The sequence below is a fragment of the Perognathus longimembris genome, chromosome 14 (genome assembly GCF_023159225.1).
Source record: "Perognathus longimembris pacificus isolate PPM17 chromosome 14, ASM2315922v1, whole genome shotgun sequence".
NCBI classification, from domain to species: domain Eukaryota; kingdom Metazoa; phylum Chordata; class Mammalia; order Rodentia; family Heteromyidae; genus Perognathus; species Perognathus longimembris.
This window is the reverse complement of record NC_063174.1, coordinates 42,424,738-42,451,521: the sequence shown is the minus strand read 5'-3', so window position 1 is coordinate 42,451,521 and position 26,784 is coordinate 42,424,738. Positions and strand designations below refer to the sequence as shown.

General features: G+C 40.2%; 1 protein-coding gene across 15 annotated transcripts in view; it reads right to left on the bottom strand.

Annotated features, from left to right (window-relative positions):
- Nucleotides 1-26,784, bottom strand: part of Ttll5 (tubulin tyrosine ligase like 5) — a 237,689-nt gene that overhangs the window by 63,404 nt on the left and 147,501 nt on the right. The gene's annotated exons all lie outside the window — the stretch shown is intronic.

Genomic DNA, 26,784 nt, shown 5'->3' with positions numbered 1-26,784 from the left:
GAGAAGGAGAGGAAGAAAGAGAAAGGGAAAGTGTATAACACATAATAGCATGAACATATAATAAACCCTTCCTAAGGTGCTTCTAGAGGTATAGTGAAATGTGGCAACCACCGGTGGAATACAAAAATGCCTAAATAAATTAATGAAATGTTTACACTGCTCACAAGTAGGGTGCTGGATGGTAATAAGGCAGGATTATACGGTTATGAAAGGAGATGTCAGAAGAACCTATTATCTCTTTTCTCATTAAAAGGAAAAAAGAAGTTGGCAGAAGGTAATATATAAGCAGCAGACTGAATAGTTAAAGGCACTGAATGAGCTGTTGAGCAGAAGGAAGAACAGTAGAGAGGTATTCAGCTTTAAATGAAGAGAAGGTTAAAGGCAAGAGTGGGTCCCCAGTGAATTAATAGCACAATGGGAGAGGGCAGGTGGAAAACAAAGACTTTCCCTGGCTGAAGAAATTCTAGGCTTCCATGCCAACAAGGCTAGGTCCTGCTTGAACCAAAATGAAGCTATTTATGATCGCTGGACTAAAGCTCAGAAGTCACACATAGCAACTGGCTTGCTGCAATCTAGATTCAGTGTTTAGATATTAGAGGAATTATATAATTTGTAATTATATCAGAATTCATCTCACTGGGTAGCTAGATTGGTTTTGTTTGCTAAAACTTGTTATAATAAGAACATTCATAGGAGGCATTTGTTTTAACATTCTTGTGTTTCACATCAGAAATTGGAGTCTGAACTAAGCGCCCTTATTTGGGGAAGCCAAGCCCAAGTTCTCAGGTATGTGACCAGAGGCAGGGTCTACACATGCAAGGAGGGTAGGACAGTGGACAAGAGATGTTCAACTAAGGGACCATGGGTAAGAAAAGAAGCATGTTCTTCCAACTGCACATATATTGAGCAGAGTGGAACATCATAAACTTTTATAATGAAATCTGTTTTTAATCTCATCAGTAACATAAGCTCAGCCTGGAAATCACAAAAGGAAATTTCTCAAGCAAGCAGAGGCTTTTAGCATAGAGACAGGAATTTTTATAGTGCAACACTGGGTGGGGGTGAGGGGATGCTCAGCTGTACGTTGTAATGAGTGCCATGAAAAACTTGCTTGCTCTGAATGGCAGTGGGGCTGCTCAGCCCACTGTGCCTCACACCAAAAGCACAAACATCTAGGGCACATGATATGTGAGGCAACCAATGGCTGACACAAAGGAGGCAGGGTATGCTGTACTTTAGGGTTTTCTTGATTTCTGGTTTCTGAGTTTATAAATCTAGGTATTTCTACAGCATCTAATAGCTTTTCTTTCCATTCTAAATGCCATCCCATTTTCTTGGACTTGAATTTATCCTACATATTACTAGTAATATATTTTCTACCCTACCAAAATTCTGAGATTCGATCATCCACTCTAAAATTTCACAAGATTCCTTCCAAAATGCTTAGAACTGGAGGGGTTTCCATGTTTTGTTGTTTTTTGTTTTGTTTGTTTGTTTTGTTTCTGAACGTGTGTGTGTGTGTGTACACATGTAACTGGAGAAGGAACTCAGGTTTAAATATAAAATTTACTTATGTTTCATATATACTCAAAGCCATACCTCACATGCTCAGAAGGCTGAGAAAGGGGGAATTTCTCAAGCCCCACTTTTGGGCATCTGCCCAAAAGACTACAAGCAAGGCCACACTAAAGCCACCAGCACAACTATGTTCATTGCAGCACAACATGTCATCGCTAAAACATGGAACCAACCTAGATGCCCCTCAGTAGACGAGTGGAGCAGGAAAATGTGGTACATATACACAATGGAATTCTATGCCTCCATCAGAAGGAATGACACTGCCCCATTCATAAGGAAATGGAAGCACTTGGAAAAAAATCATACTAAGTGAAGTGATCCAGACCCAAAGAAACATAAACCCTATGGTGTCCCTCATAGGGAATAGTTAGTACATGAATAGGCTAGTCATGGTAGAAGACCAAAATACCCCAAAAGCTACACCTATATGACCACATAAGAAGATGCCAAGTTAAATGAACTCCACGTTACGGAAACAAGAGTTATACCACTGTTGTAATTATTCTCAACATGTCATGTGACCTCATGCTCCTTTTTTTTCTCTTTTTCCTTGTCTGTTTGTTTGACTGATTGGTTTGTTTACTTTTGTTTCTCTCATACTCCCTTCCTGCGGCTGTACCCTCGCTACCACTGTATTACATTCAAGTATCCTGGATACTGTTTATATGGGTAACAGAACTGGGGAAGGGAAAGGGAATACCAAAATCAGGAGACAAAGAACAAAAAGACAAACCATTCAAAAAGTAACACTTACAAAAACATTTGGTGTAAACCAACTGCACAACTTTTGGAGGGGGGGGGAAATGAGGGAGGAGGCAACAAGTACAAGAAATGTACTCACTACATTTCATACGAATCTATAACCCCCCCTGTATCACACTTTGACAATAAAGAAAAAAAAAGAGGTTTAGTTAAAAAAAAAAAAGAATTCGAGGCCAAACTGGGCAAAACAGAAAGACCCTATGTCCAAAAATAAGAAAGTAACTGGTAGGTAGGTATCAGTATGGCATACTTTTCTAAATATAGCCGCTTTAGCCTTTAAGAACTTCATTTTACTGTCTACATCTCAATGCTACTCTCCAGGATGAAACATTTCTCTCCATAATTGCCTTCTGACTGTACATCCCAACTTTTAACCAAACATATAGAAAGGCTCTGTTTTCCCCTCTGGTTTATTATCTGTACCATCAGATAGATACGGTTTTTAGCAAACTTAAGAGGAAATTTGAAAAATGCATAGCAAAATCTCAGCATGCAGCTGTATCCTCTACAAAGACATGCTTTCAGCACCAAGATTCCTGCAAGTGATGTGATGTCACAAGAGCAGAAGGTGGGGTGAGGCAGAGAGCTGTGCTGTGACAGTTGTACACTGGCGTGAGTCCACTGGTCATTTCTCCAGTTCACTCAATCCAATCTCTGCCAAACTAGAGCTACCAGGTATAAGGATGCCCTTGTTCCTCCTGATGGGGTTGATGTATAGATGTGTGGTATTACTGACATTTAATAAGTAGAGCTCAAGGATGCTAAATAACTAGAAACGCCAGGAACAGTCACATACAAGGAAAATACATGTTGTGAAAATGCAGAAACTTAAAGATAGCAGAGGCTATGTTTTCTTCATCTATAAATTCTCCACCACAAGCAAAGTAACCCTGGCACTCAGTAAGTGCAGCAAACTCTACAGATGACAGGAGTCTCACAAGCAGGGAGGTACGTGATTGGAGGCATTGTGATATGGGGGAAATCTCCCTTGGCTTTGGGGTATTTCCAGGGATACAATTAGCATGGTTTTACAGGAAATGAGTACGTGTGTCCCATTACAAATGCCTCCCAGAGCAGCTGGGCTTGAGTCATATTCAGGGAGACCAAATGGATGAGGAGAGCACAGCAGGGAAGGGATCTGTACAGCACGACCTTCATTCAGTGCAACTAACTTCTCTGTGTCTTTATCAAGTTTTCTCAGCTTCAAAATGGAAATATAATGACTGTATCTATCTTATATAGTTGTTTAACAACACAAGTGGAATACTAACAAATTGGAAGGGAGACAAATAGGAATAGGAAGGAGAGGGAGAAGGAAAGGGAGAGGGGAAGGGGAAAGAAAGAGAGGGAGAGGGAGAGATACAGAAAGAGAAAGAGAGAAGAAAGAGAGTGAGAGTGAGAGAGAGAGAGAATGCCCAGTAAGCACATGAGAAATTCCCACCATCAGTAGTAACAGGGAAATACAAAAAAAAAATCTATTAAAATGATTAAAAATTATATCTGTTATAACTAAAATAAAAAAGCAAATAGCAATATTAAATGTTGGTAATCACATGAAGCAATCCTTACACATTGCTGACTGAGTGTAAAATAATCTCAGAAAAATGAGTCAGTTGTTTGTGAAGTTAAATATACACTTACATGAACCCACAACTCCACTCTTATAGTATTTACCCAAAATAATTAAAAACATATGGCTACCAAAAAAAAAAGCTTAAAAGAATTTCCATTGAACTTGTATTCATAATTTTCAAAAATCAGAACCAATCTAATACCTATCAGGAAAATGGATAAACTAATTGCTACATATTTATATGGTACAAATGCTAGTCAGTGAAAAGGACTGAACTATTAATATAAGCAACAAAATAGGTGAAGGTCAAATGTGTTGAATGAAAGAAGGCAGACCAAAAAGAACAAATACAGTATGATCCCACTTAAAATACAAAGAATAGGCAAAAGTAATGTATCGTGGGAGACACAAGAGGGCTGTCATGGAGACTGACTAGCTAGGCACATAAGGGAATTCTGAAGAAAGATGGAAATATTCTATATGTTGTGTCAAGTTATATATCTGTGACCACACGGATATATCAGATGGTTGAAAAATGGAACTGAATGTGTAAAATATATGTTGTTTGGCTCAGGTAAATTATACTTCAACTTTAAAAAAGACAAACATGAAAATATATCCCTTTCATTAAAACCTCAGCTATTATTTATTCTTCTGTATACATGCTATAATGCTTTTCTGATTTTAGTTATAAAATTACTTTTCCCCGTCCTATGGTAAAATATATGCTTAAGGAGTTGTTTCATTTTCAATGCAATCTAACTCACATTTACTGGATAACATTCCTAGGTGTTTAGGGAATATGGAGAAGAAAAATATGAAGTTCCTGTTCCTAAAAGCTCACGGTCTGGACAAGTAAAGTCAGGCACAGCATGTGGTACTTCCAAGGGGGTTTAAAGACCAGGAGGAACAGTGTCAAGTGAGAGTAAGGGAAAACTAGCCTATCTCATAATGATCCTGGTAAGAATCTACTATTCTACAGGATGACATAATCTGGCATAAAGTTCTGAAGCAAGAGGAATACAAATACAGTACAAGAAATGTACCCAAGGCTTAAGGTATGAAACTGTAACCTCTCTGTATATCACTTTGACAATAATTAAGAAAAAACAACAACAACAAATATAGCAATATTGATGTACATGAGCACAATAGCTGAAAGGCAGAAAGAAAGGCTGGTTCTGAAGAACTAAGCCTGATAATGTATTATAACATTAGAGTCATATGTAGCCAGAAGGGAGTTCCAGGAGTCATGATAGTTAAATTTAGCATTAAAATTATACAGTATAGGCTCTGTGAATAAAAAATACAGCTGATTACAAAATGCCTTTAATGAATGACTGAGAACTACTTTGATTAGTGAAAAAATAAAGGTTAATTGAATTTAGATACAAATCCAGTAACAGTGAAACCATTTATTAACATTTTAAAATCTACATGGTAAATCAGGCATTAGCTTTAACTGCTGAGATGTGCTGACTGGAGCACTGAGAGCAAGACAAGTAAATTTAGTGCCTAACATTTTTTAAGTGGAGTGCCTTTCAGGAGCCTTGTAGCAGAGTTCATTTTCTTTGTAACAGGTGCTTTAATTCTTAGAGAATTTATATGTTGAAATATTTTAGTATACTAAGTGAAGTGAGCCAGATCCAAAGAAACATGGACTCTATGGTCTCCCTTCTAGGGAATAATTAGCACAGGTTTAGGCTAGTCACAGCAGAGGATCACAAGAGCCCAATAGCTATGCCCTTATGAATACATAAGATGATGCTAAGTGAAATGAACTCCATGTTACGGAAACGACTGTTATATCACTGTTGTAATTACTTTCAATATGCCATGTGAAACTGTAGCTTCTATTGTTGATGATCCTCTTGTATCCCCTTCCTGTGGTTGTACCTGCATTATGACTGTATCTTATCTGAGTACACTGGAAACTGTGTATACTGGTATTAGAACTAGGAAAGTGAAAGGGAATACCAAAATCGAGAGACACAGGATAAAAAGACAAACAACTACAAAAGCAATACTTACAAATCTGTTTGGTGTAAACCAACTGAACAACTCATGGGGCGGGGGGAGAGGAAAAGGGGGAGGGGGAGAGGAGGGGGGAAATGAGGGAGGAGGTAACAAACAGTACAAGAAATGTATCCAATGCCTAACGTATGAAACTGTAACCTCTCTGTACATCACTTAGACAATAAAAAGAAAGTTAAAAAAGAAATAATTTTAAAACTATCTCTAATAATGTTACAGTATATTAATGAAACTAACTTTTGACTTTTAGTTCCTTCTATTATTTTCACTTTGAATCTACAAAGTTATGTTAAGAGGGTTCTTCTGCAGTAAAAATTAAAGTATAAAAGTGAGTACTAGAAATACTAAAAAGCTCAGAATAACCTGGAAAAAAATCATGTGAACTTCTGACAACCTGTATGCTCAGTTGAAAGTACAAGAGTATAATATGAAATTCTAAGTGCAAGCTGAACTTCCTGCTTGAGAATGGGGTGAAAGGGCTTAAAAAATATTTTGTTTATTTGATATGATGAGAGGTTCTTGGGAAAGGATTAAAGAAATAACCTAAGAAAGAAGGCACAAAGAAGTAAGAGGTTTTGAGTGCTGGAAACAAATCAAAACCAAAGCCAGAGCTGAGTTAGTAGGAGAATTCTGAAGTAGTAGAGTTTTGTACCCTTGGATCCACACCACAGATTCTAAACTGTACCATCCTAGAAGAGAAGGAAGCAGCTTTGGGACCTAGAGCTGGGATGCAGAACTGCTGGTTCATACCCTTGTCTCTAAAAAAGCAACACATTTAATGTCTCTGCACTGTGGTTTCAACTGTGAGAATAAAAATCCATCCCACTTCTCATTGGCCTAGTCCAAGGATTAAATGTGATAATCCATGTAAAGCATTTTTAGCACAATGTCTGGCAAATATAAGAAATGTTATTATTAACACTGTTTCTATGGAGAGTGAATCTAAGCTCTTGCATGGGGTGAGGAGATACAACAGGCACACAAAGAAACAGGTGCGAGCAATTCTATTACTTTATAGAAAGAAGAGAGACAAAGTTGTATTTCTAATCGCCTTATCAAGTACTGGGGCCATGTGGAGTAACCTGGTAATAAGTGAGGGCAACAAAACTACAAGATACAAACAAGGCCTTTCTAGTCACTTGGGAAGTCAGTGGAAGCACAAAGTCTACTTGCTGCTCTTACCCACCAGCAAGAGCTGTGGCATGGCAGGCCCTGCTGGAGGGGACTTGCTCATGGTAGAAGCCTGCTAGAAAGTGTGCCAACCATGGGCAGGAGAATGTGGGGCTGCTGGTCAGGGAGAGATCAATAAGGGAGATTACCACTCCTCACTCTGCTTTTTGCTTCTTCTAAACTTAAATCACCAGCAATGCTATGTCCAGTCTTGGGGCTTGAACTCAGGGCCTGGGCATTGTCCCAGAGGTTCTTTTTGCTTAAGGCTAGTGCTCTACCAGTCAGAACTCCACTTCAGCTTTTTGGGGGATAGCTTACTGGAGATAAGAGTCTCACAGACTTTCCTGACCAGGATGACTTTGAGCCTTGATCCCTAGATCTCAGCCTCTTGAGTAGCTAGGATTGTAGGCACGAGCCACTGATGCCCCTCCAAAAAGCAGTATTTTTTAAAGATACTACATTTTAATGTCTTAAAAATGAAGAACACAAAAAGATTTAAAGCCAAAGTTATGTATGGCCTAACAACATGCCTACTATAAACATTTTTTTTTTTTTTTTGCCAGTCCTGGGCCTTGGACTCAGGGCCTGAGCACTGTCCCTGGCTTCTTCTGGCTCAAGGCTAGCACTCTGCCGCTTGAGCCACAGCACCGCTTCTGGCCGTTTTCTGTATATGTGGTGCTGGGGAATCGAACCTAGGGCCTCGTGTATCCGAGGCAGGCACTCTTGCCACTAGGCCATATCCCCAGCCCTACTATAAACATTTTGTCAAAAACACTTTTTTTTTTTAATGGCAGTCTCATTCAGAGCCCAGGCTTGCCTTGAAGTTTTATTTATTTATTTATTTTTGCCAGACCTGGGCCTTGGACGCAGGGCCTGAGCACTGTCCCTGGCTTCTTTTTGCTCAAGGCTAGCACTCTGCCACTTGAGCCACAGTGCCACTTCTGGCCATTTTCTATATATGTGGTGCTGGGGAATCGAACCCTGGGCTTCATGTATACAATGCAAGCATTCTTGCCACTAGGCCACATTCCCAGCCCTGCCTGTAAGTTTTAAGCTTCCTGCCTGAGGCTCCCAAAGGTTGAACTTACAGGAGTGTGCATCCATGTCCGCCTAATGAGCATTGTGGTGCAGAATTTCCCTCTGTATTTTCCTTACCCAAACAGTGATTCTGTATATATAATCTGATTTTTTTTCATGTAATATTGAATTGTGAACATTTTCTGGCATGCGAATATTAGTCTTAGAACTTTTTATTCTTATTCCACTGTTAATGATTACATTTATAGTCAGCTCAAACTTATAAGCTTTCTCTCATACCTAAATTTTTAAACCTATTAAAAGGGTTGTACATTTTCCCCTATTAAGTAATTCAACAGTCTCCTCTCTAAACTACTGTAAATCTTGATTTGTCATAAAGGTATATACTATTTCATGTCATTGAAAATAGGATTTGCGTGTTTTCTAGACACAAAAGTGCCTAGGTACTTAAGTAAATATCAATGTCTAAGTAAATTAGTTGATAAAATAGCCAACAGAAACCAATGATATAACCCAGGCTCTCAATTCTAAGCTAACCCTGGTTCATTGTTTGGGGTACAGTTACTTGTTCAGATACTAAATATTCTTATTGATGCTATTTTCTCATATTTCTTATTTGTATACACAATACTTCATTATGCTTTACAAAAATTCAGTTACAGTCATTATTTTTTAGTCCCCCATCTTCTTCTATTAATGACTTCTACCATGAAGGAAAATGACATTAGTCCAACATGATTTATTTATTTATTTTAATGAATCAACACAGGACTTAAGCAATTCTGTTTTCCTTCTCTAAGGGCTGCCAAATCTGTTAATCTACTAGATTTTGGCTTGAAACTGACATCTCAATGATTGGTTTATGTATTTAACATCTAAATTTATTGCTCCCCTTCCTTTTCCAGTGTATGAGCTCGCTCTTTGTATTTTAATCACGTACTGAAGCACTATCACAGCATTAGAGACAGAGCAGGAATTAATAATCACAAGAACTGTTTTTCTTTGGGCACAGTAATGCAATAAAGAAAATTAGACTGATTCAGTAGTTTAACTCTTGGTGAGTTTCATTTTTCCTGATGAGTTGAGGGCTTGGCTAGGACAAATATGGGCACTAAAAACTAAAAATGTGACTAAGGACATAACTGCATATCAATTAACAGTTGAAAAACAAACCTACACATCTTCATAGAAGATCTGAAAGCAAGAGTAGGACCACAAATTAAAAATAAGGTGGCTCAAAAATCAAGATGCATTGTACTTACAAGCTGATTTGTTGAATGGTAACTCCTTTGTACAACGAAAGATAATAAAAATACAATTAAAAATAATATAAGGTGGATCAAAACCATTTTTTTTTTAAAAAAAGCACTCCCCCAAATCAGAAGAGATCAAGAGATTAAATAGGATCCAGGATAATAGATCCAATTTGAAACACAGAATCACAAGCAATTCAGAGGGTAGGCTTCTGGTTAATCATTTGATAAAGAGAGATGTAGCAAAGGAAAAAGAAGCAAGCAGTAGTGATGATAGGGCAAAATCTGGGGAGGAAGGCTTTGGGCTAACTCCATTTGATTTTGTTAAATAACTGTATGACAATAAAATTAAGTTTGTGAAGGACACTCTGAGATACTGTATCCAAAAATTAGGAGTTGATATGCCTGTCCTTTTTAAAGTGCAACAAAATCACAGCCAGCTAGACTTGACAATGGATTCAAAATGTGGACCAGACTTCTGCTGTCTCCACACCCCTACCACTCTCCATGATTGATGAAACGGTCCCCAGGAAGAGGAAATTAAGGACAAACTTGGATTTCTTAGTACATCTGGCAGAGATCTACTCTGGGAGCAAGCCTTATGGAACACAAAGCTGGATATTAAACTAAATCTTTTAAAAATTAAGTTCATAGCCTTGTTCTAGAAGGGAACATTATGTAGACAGAGACTCTTAGGTTCATTATCTATTAGCTTGCTCGATCTGAGAAGATAGGCTGATCTTTAGCCTTAGGAACAAGAAATATCTTTGGATCAAGCTCTTTATTTTGGCATAACCAGCATACCACATGGAGCCTGAAAAATGTAGCGGTGAGCTAAAAACGAAGTGAGCAAAGAGTGACCTTTAAGAGAGCCAAAGGAGAACTCCCTGACACCAGTTCATTCAACAATGAAGACTGAATCCAGCTCAGCAGGATTTCTTTCAAATCAAGGGAAAAGGCTGGTGCCTTGTGACAATAAGGAGGTACATGCACTACAGCTGGCCTGCCACCACTTAGCTTTCACACTCTGCAAAGACAAGCCAGGAAAAGCTTTAAGCATGAATGTTCAGGCAGCAGACATGCCAGTTTCCAAGAATTTCAACACTGACTTGTAGCCGGGTTCAAACCTGGTGCACACAACAGCTTGAAAAGTGTCACCTATGCAGAATTCCTGCCCTGTCACCTCAGTTAAGACTCCCTTCACTTCTTTTATTTTCCCCGGGATACCAAACAGCAAGCAACTTGGCACAGTCAAGTCCATAGCTTTTCTGGATCCAGTAACTTGCCTCTGCCCCTTCCTTCAGTTGGCCAAAGGAAATTAGAGACAACTCCAAAGCCTCCACCCTTATTCCTTTTTGAACCTTTTCCACCTGTCCTTTTTTTCTTTGTAAGTAAAAATCTTTTTTTCTAAATAGGGAAAGTACCAAGGCAATCACAAGAAAGGAAATTTTATATTTTAAGAAGTAATGAGGTCAAAGGCAGATTAAAATGTTTAATTTTGGTTAAAACCTTTTTCTCCTACAGTAAAGACATGCTGTTTCACAAAGTCTATTCCCAAGCTGCCTTCAATACACAATCTATGGAAACAACCCTTCATCATACTAGAAAGTAGTCTCATTTAAGTCCATATCACAGCTACAATGGCACATACTTGAAAGTAACTAGAGGGGCTAGCCCAAGGTCACAGGGGTACAAAACATGGACATGGTGTGTCTGTTAGGATCAGAAACTGCACATCTACTATCCTGCTCTCCAAGTGTTTGCACTTAAAACCACTTCATCACCAGCCTAAAGTAAGGCAGCTCAGAAGAGGACAGCTGCTCTTGAAGTATGGTCTCCGGATCAAAGCATACACATTAACAGCACCTTGACAATAACTGAGCTTCACATCAGACTACTCTGCAGTGTGGTGGCCCAGGAATCTGTGTATTAACAAGCCCATAAAGTGACTGACATACAAGGAGAATTCCTGTCAGAGCAGTCAAGAGCATCTGCTACCATATTGCTATGATTCAGTCCTGACCACCATTCACCAATTATGTCACCTTGGTCAAGTCACTTTATTTTCTCTGGGCTTCGTTTCTCCTTCTGTAAAGTGGGAATGACAAGAGATGGCTCAAGGGGCTGTGAGCGCCAAATCAACAAACACATGTCCGGTTTTTAGAACAATTGCTGATACAAAGTAAGTTAGCTATTAAAGGAGCTGAAGTACAAAAACATTTTGTTACTATTTACTACTAGTATTTTGGACTTGTGTTCTTTTTATTTGGTTCTTTAAGTTCATATACAACTTTCATATAAATCAATGAGAAGGTTCATATTCCTACAAGCTGGGCTCTCTTGGTACAGAGACTCAAATCAGGTTTGGTATGTGATTAAAGATGGGCTGGAGGTGAGGCTCAAGCAGTAGGGTACCTGCCTAGTAAGCATGACACTCTGAGTTTAAATTCCAGTACCACTATAAAAAAGGAAAAAGGAAATACAGAATCTGTATTTAAGGGATTGCACCCACCATAGTTCTTTACCTCTACAACTTTAAATTCAGACACTGCACTTGCTGAGAAGAAATGCATGATTCATCCGTGTCTGTCTCCCAGCCTGATTCCCCATACATTGAGTCAAAAAATGATAGAAGCTAACAGACATCTTTTATTACCTCTTCCTTCTTTATATGTGTTTCGTCTGAAACACTACAGTTGTTAAAACACGCTTGTTAACCCATAGCTGAAATGACAGATGGCAGTTAAAAGACTCAATGTTGACTAACACCTGCATGATTGAGCTCTTGTAAGAAAACAGGAGCAATACCAGTACAATTTTCATTCCCTAGACTCATGTTTCCTCAAGTGATTTCTTACCATCTAAAACTGATGTTCAAATTTGCCTGTGTTGGCTCACATCTGTGAAAGTGAGTTATACCCACAAAAGTAAGCACACAAACTAAGGAAAAATTGAATCTATGTTGTAAACACAAATCATGTATTATTTCCTCAGGCTATTGGTGTTTTCTAGTACAAAAACATGTAGTCACCATTAGTTGCTAATATTTTGTGTGTGTGTGTGTGTGTGTGTGTGTGTGCGTGCTGTGTACTGGGGCTTGAACCCAGGGTCTTGCATTGCTTCTTCACTCAAGGTTGGTGCTCTACCACTTGAGCCACACCTCTGCTTCTGGCATTTTGCTGGTTAGAGTTCTGTGAGGGCTGGCTTTGAACTTTGATACTCAGAACTCAGTAGCTAGGAATATAGGCATGAGCCACCATTAGCCAGTTTATTTGGGTTCTTTTGAGGTTCAATGAGACATAACACAAAATTCTCACAAACCAATACAAAGTTTCATATTCCTACAAACTGTACCCCTATTGGTATAGACACACAAATCAACATTGGTATGAGTGTGATAAAGAATATATAGGAATGAAATAATAAGAGTGTCTGCATAACAAGTGTGAAGCCCTGAGTTCAAACCCCAGTACAACCAAAAATCACACCAAATAAAACAAAAACAATACTGCCATTTAAGCAAAGCCCAGCACAACAGCTTTAAATGGAATGCCTGTGTGGTCATGATGAATAAAGCAGATTAAAAGCGTTAAAGCTCAGAGAAAGCAAAGAGCACAGTATGGTGTGGCTTGTTGTGGCTAAGCATGGGAATAGCCAAGTCTCACCATCAATTACATTAGTGTGTGGATTTCTAAATGTCTGACTCTGGGTAGACTCTTTATATGCATCATTTTTGCCTTCACTGAAACACAATGAGATAGGAATTAGTAATTAGTCCATCTTACAGATGAGATAACAGAGGTTTAGACTAAATAATTTCTGCAAGGGCACATTCAGAATAGGTGAAAAGGCTGCTTTTGAAGCTAACTCTACCACGAAGATAAGTCACAATGAAGAATAGAAGGTAGTACTTAAAATAATACTGCCAAAGACTTTCTAACAAATTTATCTCATTCCTATATGCCTTGGCTAAGACCCACACAAAGGGACTCAACTGATTTTTGGCAAAAGTCCTTAAGCCATTTATTTGTTAAGAACTGGTATTGGAGTAATTTATACATCTATAGGCAAAATATGAATCTCAAATTGAATCTTATACCTCATATAAAAGTGAACTCTGGAAACCACAGACATAAACACGAAATATAAAACAATAAGGTCATCGCAAAGATGGCTTTTAAAACATTTTCACTTGGCATGGTATGTATGCCTGTAATCACAGCATTCAAGAGGTCAAGGAAGAAAGATAGAAAAGTTAGAAGCCAGCTTGGCCAACATACATGTCTTAAAAGAGGCTATGTGTTAAAAGAGACAAACAACAACAACAAATCCAACAGAAGCCTCAAACAAAAGCTGTTTCAGTCTTGGCTGTGTGCAATATGAGGATGGTGATGAATACCAAAAGGAAATGAAAGGCACTGTGCTCAATGTTTTTCTTGTCTTGTCCCATGAAAGCTTTTAGCGTTTATAGGAGTGAAGAGCAATGAAGCAACAGAGGTGCAGGGAGCTTAAGCTCTACATTCAGTGGCTGGGTCTCAGAAATGGCAAATACTTGAGAAAAAAACATAATGTTTATTTCCTGCAAAAGGCTGGTGCTCTACTACTTGAGCTACAGCTCTATTTCCAGTTTTTTGGTGGTTAATTGTTGATAAGAGTCTCATTGTTGCGAGGGCTGGTTTTGAACCATAATCCTCAGATCTTAAGTCTCCTGAGAAGGAAGGTTTACAAGTATGAGCTACAGGTGCTTGGCAAAAGTAGACTTTTAAAGGCATGTTGGAACAAGTCTGCATTTATGTAGGAGTGACATCAGCAGAACCCAGAGTTTCATTTAGTAATAACCCTTTTTCCTTCTCCCTCCTTGGATGAATGGTTACACCAAAAGACAGGTACTTGGCCTTGACCTGGAAGTCCCAGTGGCAGGGCAAGATCTTCAGCCCCAAACAGTCTTTACATCTAGGTTTCACGGTGACACAAGAGAACATATAGGAAAACAAAGTCCCAGGCCTCCAAATAAGCCCTCTCCTGATCATCACTTAATAACACTGTGGCCCAGAGGGCATTCAGTTAATAGAATCTGCACTGCCTACTACATGTGGCTCTCATCTCCTTTTAAGTTCCCCTCAAGCAAGGTGAGATGCCTATGGTCATGCAAACCAGGTCAGCTATTGGTCAAGTAGGCTGCTCAAGGTCCTCAGGCAGACTCAGGCAAACAGGTGTTTTACTCTTCAGTGCCAGCCTCCACCTACATTCAGCCATGGTGGCAGAGGAGCACAGAAACTGTCCATGCACTGGCCTCCTTCATGGTGGACAACAGCCTCTGCTGCATACTGGAAGGAACTGTCCAGGTATGGAAGGGTTAAGGTGTGGCTCTCCATTATCATTGCTTTGAAAAGCCATGGGGTTGACAGGAAGAGTGTGAGAATGCTGCCGGCTTCCTTGCCAACATTTGGTTCCCATTACCGTGAATAATCTCTTCCCTCCCTCCTTTCCCAGCCCCCATCTTCTGCTTTTCCAAATTTTATATGAAAAATACATCAAACAGTTTCTTCCTTTTATTATTTTCCTTACACATCTTTCACTAAGTTTTCTGGGTTCTATGACTTCTCTGCTTATTCCTTACACAGGGGGAAGGGGGAAGATCAGGTTCTTCTGGTGAAATCAGTCAAAAACAGAAGCAGGAGAGAAAAGCAGTGAATCAGTGTGAGGAGAAGATTTGGGGAAGTTTTCTGGTCTTAATGACATTCAGAAAAGAGGAGGCCATGAAAATCCTTTACCTGGCTGGGAATGTGGCTTACCGGTAGTGTGCTTGCCTAGCATGCATGAAGCCCTGGGTTCGATGCTTTAGTACCACATACACAGAAAAAGCCAGAAGTGGTGCTGTGGCTCAAGTGGCAGAGTGCTAGCCTTGAGCACAAAGAAGCCAGGGACAGTGCTCAGGCCCTTAGTTCAAGCCCCAGGACTGGCAGAAAAAAAAAAAAAAAAAAAGAAAATTCGTTACCTTCCCGGCTTCCCAAACAAAGCACCCCTAAAGAAATCTCTCTGAAGTCTATTTCTACTTCCACCACTATGGACCTGAGGAGGACCTTATGTGGTGGAAGGGATGGGCCTGGTGATGAAGACCAGATGGAAAAGACCAACGGTAGGCAACGTAGGCAAGTGTACAGGGCAGAGGAAAGCTTCCACACTCCAGACTGGGGATGCACTGGAGCCTCTTTGGAGGTCAATTTGACAGTATCTATAAAAATTCAAAATAAATATACCAAATGACCCAACAAATCTCACCCCTAGGAATCTATCCAATTTGTGTACATGCACACAAAGATACACCAGCAAGGGCTCATTGCTGGTGTCTCAGTGGACATAACCTAGCACTTATTGACAGAGGAACAAGGCAAGATGAGGATACACTGAAACTTTGGGCAATTGCACAGTGGCTAAAATAAGTTTATATGAACAGACAAAAAATATGGAGACCTATTACAATGAACAGACATCCCAAAGATATAGACATCAGCCTTCTACCTCCTCAGAGATGTTACCTCTTATATTTAGTGTATATTTGCTGTATTACTGTACGATGATGTGTTTACATGTGTTACCTGTGCAACTAGGAGTTGCATATCTTGTGCAACAAGGTATGGACATAAGAATGTCAGCCTAGGGCTGGGGATATGGCCTAGTGGCAAGAGTGCTTGCCTCGCATACATGAGGCTCTGGGTTTGATTCCCCAGCACCACATATACAGAAAATGGCCAGAAGTGGCGCTGTGGCTCGGGTGGCAGAGTGCTAGCCTTGAGCAGGAAGAAGCCAGGGACAGTGCTCAGGCCCTGAGTCTAAGCCCCAGGACTGGCCAAAAAAACCCACCAAAAAACAAAAAACAAACAAACAAACAAAAGAAAGAATGTCAGCCTATAGAAGATAAGATAAAATAAATATGCATAGCATCCCCTGGCCCCCGGTTTGAAGTTATGTGCAAATTGTCCTAAACTGGATAAATCACAATGGGTACCAAGTCAGACTTAGAGAAGTAGATGGTATAGAAATGATGAAAGGAATCACCAGAAAATCAAGCCAGATGACAAACAAATGATAACAGGAGAGTAATGATGACTCAAGGGCCATGATAATGACCACTGTTAACAGGATCTGACTAAATGTTCTACTCTATGTCTATTTCAAGGAAGGAAGAAGGGAAGTGGGGGAATGGAGTGGGAAAGGAGGTGACACAAGAGCATGAAATCTCCTGAGACTAGTAGACATATCTAAAGTGAAAAAATTTAAAGTGGCAGGATAAACATATGACTAAGGAATATGATGGTAAATAACAATAACAATAACAATAAAAAACAATTTTAAAGACATTGAAAGTGGCTAGCAATCTCTGGGATATGGAAATTAAACATGAGTAGCACCAGAGAGAGAAAGGAAAAGGATTCTGATTTTCCACTATAAAACTCACAGAACCACTTAAATTTGAAAACTATACGCTGCATTCCTGTAGGCACTAGCCTGCAAGATGGCCTGAGGCACAAAGGCTCATAGTTTTGCACATAAGACCATATGAAATGATGCAATGATGTTTAGTGAAATGAACTCCAAGAAATGGAAACAAGTATATTTCGCTTTTTTTTTTTTTGCACCTCCCCTTTGTCACTGTTTTTGATTTCTATACCTTTTGCTTTATATATAAAGTTGATCTGTTTGGGGGAGCACAGAAATCATAGGAAAAAAGGGTGAACAAATGCAGAAGTAATACTCACTAGACACTATGTTGAACTATATTATTTGAGGGAAGGGGAGGGGAGTTGGGAGGGGAAAACTGAGAGAAAACATGGGAAGAGGTGACATGGTTCAAAAAGAAATGTACTGATTACCTGACTTGCCTAACTGTAACCCCTCTGAACATCACCTGTACAATAACAATTTTTTTAAAATATTAAAGATGGCCTGAGGCCCCACCCCATCATTCATATCCTGTGTAGTACCTCCCACACTGAACAGGGCTACTCTGTGTAAACAATAGGCTGTTGCAAAAATGCAACAGCAGACAGACAAAAATACAAGAACTGAAACTATTACACAAGGGGAAAGTTTCATGACATAGGAGCTGATCATTCTTTGGCAACAAAAGAAAAAAGTAGGCAGAATATATTTCACCAAATTAAAACATCTTATGTATCAGAGGGATTAACATCTACAATATAGAAAGAAATCCTAAAACTTAAGATGACAAGAATACAATAAATGGACTAAAACCCACAAATGTGGCCATTTGTATATCTTCTCAGGAGAAATGTCTAGTCAAAGTCTCTGCCCACATAAAAAGAGCGGAACATTATTGACTATGAGGGGAATGCAAAATAAAACTACAGTGATTTTGTAAATAACAATTCACATCCATTAGGATGGTTACAATAAAAAAAACCAGAGGATGTGGTGAAACAGGAAGCCCATGAACTACTCTGGGAGGGTAAAGTGGTGCTGTTGCTATGAAAAACAACATAGTGGTCTCTCACAAGTTTTAATGGAGATGCCTATCTTTTTCTTCAGGAAAACACCAAATGCAGGTGATGCTAAGGTTGTGGGAGAGCCCAGAGGTCCAGGAAGAAGCCAATGCAGCTTCTAGAGAGGCCTGGCACCACATCGGGTGGCCAGGGTTGTAGGTTTTTATGTCCAAGCCACAGAGATGGCAGAAGCTTGGTGGTTCTTTGCCACTCAGCAGGGCTGCCTGGTCAAGAACACAAAGATCAAACCCTAGGAGGAGAGCTGTTTTTCTCTCTGCGTATATTAAGGACTCTGATGTCTTTTTCCTAGACGTGCCCCTCAAGGGTGAAGTTTTTGTGCACTATGCCTGTGCAAAGCAGACTCACACTTGCCGATGAATGAGGTTAAAAGCACTTGTCACCCTAAGGGCACAGACAATACCTTGGCCTTGTGCCTAGGGAGCTACTGCTGACAGCCAGTACTGATGACTGCTGATGATACATGATGGCTAGGGGCTGGCAACCTTGCCAAGTCTACTTTGGATGCCATTTCCAAGATATGACCCTAGACTGCTGAAATGAGACCACAGTCCACCTTGGTAGCCTTCCCATCGGACCATCTTAATAAACATCCACCAACAGAACCTCTGGGCTGAGCACTTCAGCTTCTGATAAGCTGGCCACCATGTGCTTTTCTGGCAGAAAAACATAGCCATACAGGTAGAAGGATTGTGGTTGGATACCAGCCCAGGCAAACAGTAATGGGACCTCATTTAATCAATAAGCTGAACATTGGAGGTAAGGTAGGAAGATGACCATTTAAGTCTAGCTCCAGGGAAAGACCTGGAAACTCAAGCAAACAGGGCTCTGGGTCTCTAAGCAAGCATAAGACTTTGACTTCAAGCGTCAGCGCTGAAAAAAAAGAAAAAAAGAGAGTGAATTACTTAAACCTGAGGGGGAAAAACACAATTATGACATGATCTAGAAATTCTTACTTCTAGAATTTCCAACATAATCGAAACAGGGAAATAAATAGGTGTCTATGTACTCATGTTTCTATATATCTATTCATAATAGCCAAAAGGCAAAAACATCCAAAATGTCCATCAGTAGGTGAATAAGTAAACAAAATGTGGTGTATATACATACGATGGAATATTATTCAGCATCTGAAGGAAATTCTCTTAGGAGGCTGAAGATGAAAGAGGACTGTGCTTAGAGGTCAGTTGTGGGTGAGAAAAACTTTTGAGGCTTCTCACAGTGCATACACCTGTCATCCTAAATTATATGACAGTCTGAGATTAATAAAATCATAATTCCAGGCCAGCCAAGGGCAAGAAAAAAAAAGGCCATGAGATTATATTGCAACAGAAGAAACTAGGCATGGTGGTGTAAGCCTGTCATAATAATTAGGAAAAAAAGCATAAAAGAGGCCAATTGTGGTCCATGCATGTGACCAGGAAAAAAGCAGGATTCTATCTCAAAAGAACAAATACAGAAAAGGGCTGGAGCTGTGCTTCAGTGGTGAAGTGACTGCTTAGCAAATGTGAGGCCCTGAGTTCAAACTCTAGTAACACACACACACACACACACACACACACACACACACACAAGTTATGGTTGGGTATAGTGTCTCACATCTGTAATTGCAGCTATTCAGGAAGGATCACAGTTCAATATTAATCCAGGAAAAAGGCAACTGAGACCTCATCTTAACCAACAAGTCAAGTATAGTGGGAAGAACCTGAAATTCTAGATACATGGAAGGCTATACTTAGATTAGAAGAGGATTACAGTCTGAGGCTGGCCTTGTACAAAAAAAAAAATGTTACTCTACCTGAAAAATAATCTATAGTGAAAAGATACAAGGTTCTTAAGACTATGATTTTACCATGATTTAAAAAATGGTCAGAACTGCAAGATTAGTGGTATATCTCACCAAATGGAAAGAAATAATCAACTACAAATGATGATGTGTGACTCCCATGGCTAGGTCCCAGGGGACACTGTGGCTCTACCTTACTCTCTGTTGAATCATCATCCTAGGAAGCCAGCTACCACATCATACACCATTCAGGGAACCCAGTAAAGCCATCTGGTGAGAACCTGAGGTTTCCTGTTGACAGCCAGCTTGAACTCATCATCCATGGGAGTCTGAACAGCCTGAAAGAGCATCCCTGCTCGTTAGTCTTCAGCTGACCTTGGTCCTCCTGCCTGACATCCTAACTGCAGAGAGAACCCAGCCATCCAGCTAAGCTGCTCAACTCCCAACCCACAGACATTGACACAAGAAATGCTTATTGTTTTAAACAAACTTGAGAAGGAAAGAAACTTAGCCTGAAAGCATCATACCACAGTGGCCTGCCATTCTACAAAAATACAATTCAAGAGAGATATTAGTAGGACTGTCTGTTGCTGGATTCTAACCAAGCTCTTTACTAAACAGTCTTAGGCACAAGGCTCTCAATATTGTGAACTGAGAGAACCATCATCACAAGTGTGTAATATTTTTATCAGCTTGTAAAAAGGACTTGCTCCTTTCTTTCTTCTTCAGTGCTGGGGGTTTAAACCCATGGCCTTATGCATGCTAGGACTGTGTTCTACCCATGTATTTCAAAACAATGTTACATTTGCTTGTTAAATGAGATGTCTAGCTGGCTCTATGGCATGGAGTAGAGATGATACATTTCCAATATTTAAGAAAGATAGTATGACATACAAAATGTATGCTTATTAGATCATGAAGAGTCTTTGCCTCCTGTAATATACAACAATGCACTTCAGGCTTGCTATCCCAGTCTTCTGCACAATTCCCCAAGTGAAAATGTAAGATCTGTCCTGGACTTCCTCTCATATACTTTGTTTTTCTAGGTCCCTTTCACTGCATGATTTTTGAACCAAAACTGGTGTGTGTGTGTGTGTGTGTGTGTGTGTGTGTGTGTGTGTGTGTGTGTGTGTGTGTACATCCTGGGGCCTGAATGTAGGGCCTCACATTCTTTTTTTTTTTTTTTTTTTTGTCAGTTCTGGGCTTTGGACTCAGGGCCTGAGCACTGTCCCTGGCAGAGTGCTAGCCTTGAGCCACAGCGCCACTTCTGGCCATTTTCTATATATGTGGTGCTGGGGAATCAAACCCAGGGCTTCATGTATACAAGGTAAACATTCTTGCCACTAGGCCATATTCCCAGCCCCTTGATTCAAATTCTTGCTTAGCTTCTTTGCTCAAGGCTGGCACTCTACTATAGTAGAGTAACCATTCATTAAGGCAGTGAATTCCTCATTACTGATCCATATCTGTTTATGACAGTATTGTGGTTGAGCTCAAGACTTCATGCTTGTCTTTGTAATATTGGTAATTTTTGTTGTTGTTTTCTTGTGTGTGTGTGCTGGTTCTGGGACATGGACACTGGGTTTGGGCTCTGTCTCTGAGCTTCTGTGCTCAAGTCAGGCACTCTACCACTAATTGCAGATAAGAGTCTCATGGACTTTCCTGCCCTGTCTGGCTTCAAACTGTGATCCTCCGATCTCAGTCTCCTGAGTAGCTAGGATTAAACGCATGAACCATTGGCACCTGGCCTGCACTGGTAATTTTTAAGGCAAAATAAAATCACTGCCTTCCCTGCTGTGTGCCTGGACTATAGCTGAGTATTTTATGTTTCCTATCATAGCTGGGTTGACAAGCATATGCCACTGGGTTCAGCTTCCATTGAGATAAAGTCCCATAGATTTCTGCCCACCCCCCCACCCCCCTAGGTTGGGCTGGCACTACAATTCTCTCAACCTCAGCCTCTCATGTAGAGAGGTGACAGGTACATGCCAGTGCACTCAGCTATTGGTTGAGAGAAGGTATTGCATGTATGTTCAGGCTGCCCTAAAACTGCAATCCTCCAGATTTCAGCCACTCGAGTAGCTAGAAATATAGGTATGAACCACTGGTGCCTGTGTGAAACACTGGTGCCCGGTCTCATACGGGTCTTTGTGTATTCATCGCTTAGTCACACAATGTTGAACAAATGAATACATGAACACTGTTTAAATAATCTGTGGTCCATCTGAAGAAAGGAAACTAGAACAAATACCTCCCCCTTTGAGGATTCAGAGGGATCAAATGGAAAAATCATGAGGTAGAGGACTAAAAGCCCTGGGTTTAGTCCTTTATTTATTTATTTAGGTATGAGAATTTGCATAATCTATTTAACTTATGAGTTTCGATTTTCTAACATCTCTAAAACATAGTATGGATGGATGACATGGAAATCTTAGCCACAGTACCTGTTTACTAAGCACTTATACTTGAGTAGGGACTATACAAAATGCTTTTCCATTTTTAGAACATATAATCTTCATTTGTTCTTTAAAACATCCAAAAGCAAGTAGGTATTTCAGAGACAAGAATATTAGCTACAAAGAAATTGCTCTAGGTGAAATAGCTAGTATGTGGCTTTTAAGGGAGAATCTAAATTAGTCTGTCTCTAAAATATACATTCTGGGGGTGGGAATGTGGCTTAGTGGTAGAGTGCTTGCCTAGCATGCATGAAGCCTTGGGTTCGGTTCCTCAGTACCACATAAACAGAAAAAGCCGCAACTGGCACTGTGGCTCAAAGTTGTAGAGTACTAGATTCGAGCAAAAGAAACTCAGGGACAGTGCCCAAGCCCTGAGTTCAAGCCCCAGGACTGGCAAAATAGTAATAGTAATAATAATAGTAAGATAAAATATACATTCTGAATCATCTGGTTCTCATATTTATATGTGTGATCACAGATATTTCAAAGTAAAATAACTTGGAGCTTTTCAAACCATATTTTTAAAAACCCACTAAAAATGGCAGTGGTTATTTATCCCATTTTTCTCTAAGCCAATGCTTTAAGGTGATGGACGGCCTGGTTATAGGACTGTTAAGCTGCAATGGACATCAGAATCTTGAAATGGATACAGCCTTTCTGGATGATAGGTCAGAAGTGGAAGAAAGGAAGCAAATGCAGAAGGACACAAAAGAGGCAGAACAGGGAGGTATGCTGCTGATGGTAAAGGCTCACTGAGGGAGAACAATGAGGATACCACTGAACAGATGGACAGAGCTGAAAGAGGTCATCAGGAGGGCCAAGACAGGAAGGTGTGCTGATTAAGATATGGGCTCACAGAGGGAGAATGATGATAGTCCCAGTGCCCAGACAGACAGAATTGTGGGATACCACTAGGAGGGCAATTCCAATGAAAATGGGAAGTGGGGCACACAGCTTGGTGCTCTCAGAATGAAGGGGATTAAAAAGAATCCCACCTAGGCCTGATAGGAGAAGGAGGCGCTAGAAAAAAAATGCTACCACAGGTATGAGAGGAGGGGAGTGCAGACTAAAAGAGTGATGACAGGGAGTGCCTGCAATATAGGCTGCTGAGAACTTTAAATGCATGCCAAGCTACCTGAGTAACACTAAACTGGTGACTCAGCTCCTGGAAGTCCCATCTGTACATCAGCATAGACAAACAGGGCAATTTCAGTCTATAAGTCATGTGCAGTGCCTTTTGGTTTATGAAGCATGTCCATGATCTCACAACCCCCATGACAATCCAGGTATCATCACTTTCCTTGCTGTGTATTAGGCTTACGTTCTGTCCAATGATTTGTGCCACATCAAGTAGACCATTCCTGCTCTATGGTTCTCTGTATAGAAATAAAGTAGAAGCTTTGTACATTTCAGGACCAGAAGAACCAAAGGCAGAAAAAGAGTTAATACACATGGAAACACATAATTCCAAGAGTAGAGTTTGGTGTGTCATAATATTTAAATTCAGAGTTCAGAAAGAAAAGTCAATTTGAGGGCAGCTGGAAAGGGCTAGATGTGACTGCAGGATGGATGGTAGGAAAAGGGTCATTACTTAGTAGGAAAGAAGGAAGCAATAAAAGCAGACAGTGGGCTTTATGGGGCTGCACCTCTGGATCCTTCCTGTAGCACTGTAGCTGAAAGTGCAATCATTGCGACTAGTACTTGTTGGCAATGTGCTGAAATGCCAAGAAGCCAATGTGAACAAGGTATTTATTCTAAGCTCAGCAGGATCAGTATTACTTGCTGGAAGAATGGGGGAGTCAGATGAGCTACTGGGAAAAGGGAGAAGTTCTAATCCCTTGAGTGATATCCCGTCTATCACATAAATGTAGGATCACCAGTGTGCCAAACATTATGATGTATTTAAAACAAAAGAAGAAGTGATCCCTTTGGCAGGTATATAGAAAGGAACAAGGCTGAAAGGGAAAGAGGACAGTGAATGCTATTTCACAAGCATAGGTATAGAAAAAAAGGGCCAAGAGGGTGTGTGTAGCTCTGTACTCCTCAATTTCATGCTTTTCCTCCAATGTCCAAGCTCCACTATGTGTATATACATATATATATACACTATGTACATATCATAAAGCAAAAATGTGATATAGAAACATAAAGCAAGTCTGCAAAGTGCTGAAACAGCATACCTGGCAGCTGCTAAAACAAAACTTCAAAGATCTGGCTTCTCTGAAAAGCCATCAGGCAGGATCCCACCCACTCCCCATGCTAGCCACAGCTTCCCCGGGAGCCAGTACATGTAACCACTTCCGCATGTTTGGCTCTGTTCCCCAGGGTTGGAGCAGTGCTAGAAGCCATGTCAGGACTGCAGCCAGGTAGGTTGGCGTGGGAGTGGGAGGGGGCTGGGGAAATCGAGACCACCCCCAACATGGGACGTGGATTTCTCAGAAACCAAGAGTTCTAATACTGGGATCATTTGCCTTAAAGGTCTTCCTCTCAGGTGGCAGGGCTCTGATTCTCCAGGATCTAGAAACACAGAAGCTCTGGCCTTTGGATTTCTAAGGCATTAGAATATGCCCCTCCCAGCCCCACAAATTAGTCCAAGAACAGCATCTGTGGTAAATCTCCAGCTCTAAAAGAGAGAGGCAAAGAGGATCCTAAGAGGATTAATCAAGAATATACTGTTCTTAGAAATTCATTTCTTTTAATTTTTTAATTACTGGTTTGGGTCTTTATCCTATCTTCTAGGCCAACCATTTTTAGTCTTATGTTGTCCAATGTGGTAACATCATAAGCCGTATGTGGCTTTTGAATATTTGGCCTACAGTTAAAGTGACTGAGAAATTGAATTTTTCATTTAAATTTAAATACCCACATGTAGCTCATAGCTGTCACACTGGACAGTAATGGGTCAAGTCAGACATCCACTAAAGTTTCCCTGAGCAATGTGTGCAGGGCACTGTAAAGATATAGAAAATGGGTAACACATTGTCTATGCTCTGCATAGACATAGACAAACCACCACAAGGTAAGGAAGTAAGGCAGTGTCAGAGCAGCACTATACATAGAGTATTAGAATCTGAAGTACATAGTGACCTGACATTATGCATCCCCCTTATATTAGCCACTCAAGTAGGGATGCCAGAAAGCTTATCCAATGAAGGTCAAAGAGGAAAAAGAAAGTACTAAAAGGAATATCAAAAGCCGGACAGCAGAGGAACATATTCAGCAAATGCTACCACTTCCTGTTCAATGACCATGAAAAGGCTAGAGCAGAGAGCTAGCCTACACAGGGCTTTCAGAAATGGCAGGTGTCCACCCATCCACTCTCAAGTATTTAGGGCTCTTGTAGGATGGGCAGAGTAGAAAAAATAAAAAAAAAAAGGCATTTCTGCTTTTCCCCTTCCATAGCCTGCCTCTGAGATAGGGAGGATCTCCTGCTTTTATGGCACTTTTAATTTGAATAACTAGAAAGAATGAACTAAAAAGAACCAAAGGGGAAGCACTACAGACCCATGACTTGGAAAGAGAGAGAGAGAGAGAGAGAGAGAGAGAGAGAGAGAGAGAGAGAGAGAGAGAGAGAGTTTGTGTGTGTGTGTGTATGAAAGAGAGAGAGAGCACAAGTGCTAAGCTCAATAAGTGACTTTTGTTTTCTGTAGTGTCTGGTTTACTGGGACATAAAGGGCTACAAGCCTATTCTTTTTCTTTTTGTGTCAGTTCTGGAGCTTGAACTCAGGGCCTGAATGCTGTCCCTGAGCATCCCTGGATGCTCAAAGGCTAGCACTTTATCACCTGTGCCAAAGCTCCTCTTTGGCTTTTTGCTGGAAATTAAGAATCTCACAGACATTCCTGCCTGGGCGTGTTTCAAACCTCAATCCTCAGATCTCAGTTCCTGAGTAGCTAGGATTATAGGTGTGGGCAATGGGTGCCTGGTTCATATATCCTTTTTTTTTTTTCTTTTTGCCAATTATAACTAAAAGAATTACTAAAGAAGTAAAAGTTAATATTTTGAAACAAATACATATAGAATATTTCCCATAATCCCATCCACACTTTAGCTAGTCTATAATCTTAGGCAATTTGTTTTCTGTGACTCGTTATAGCATAAGTTATCTTATTCGCTCTTTTTTGTTTTTGCAAATCCTGGGGCTTGAACTCAGGGCCTGAGCACTGTCCCTGGGTTCTTTTTGCTCGAGGCTAGCACTGTACCACTTGAGCCACAGCACCACTTCTGGCTTTTCTGTTTATGTGGTGTTGAGGAATCGTACCTAGGGCTTCATGCATGCAAGGCAAACACTCTATCGCCGAGCCACATTCCTAGCTCTTCTTATTCATTCTTGTATTCTTGCCTTATATATTTTTCTTTTGGCAAGAACAGTTAAAATTCCCTCTCAGTATATAATATGTTGTTATTTACTACAGCCATCAGTTAAACACAATACCATGTTTGTTTTTGATTCACTTGAAAGTGAAAAAGCAATGGAACTGGAAAAGCAGATTAAGACTGCAAGCTTGGCTTCACTTGGGAAATTTGGACAAAATATTTTTATTACTTTTTGTTTTGCTTTTTAGATCGGCATGTTAGAAGGCCTTTCCTTTTCCTCCTAGATGTTTTAAATTA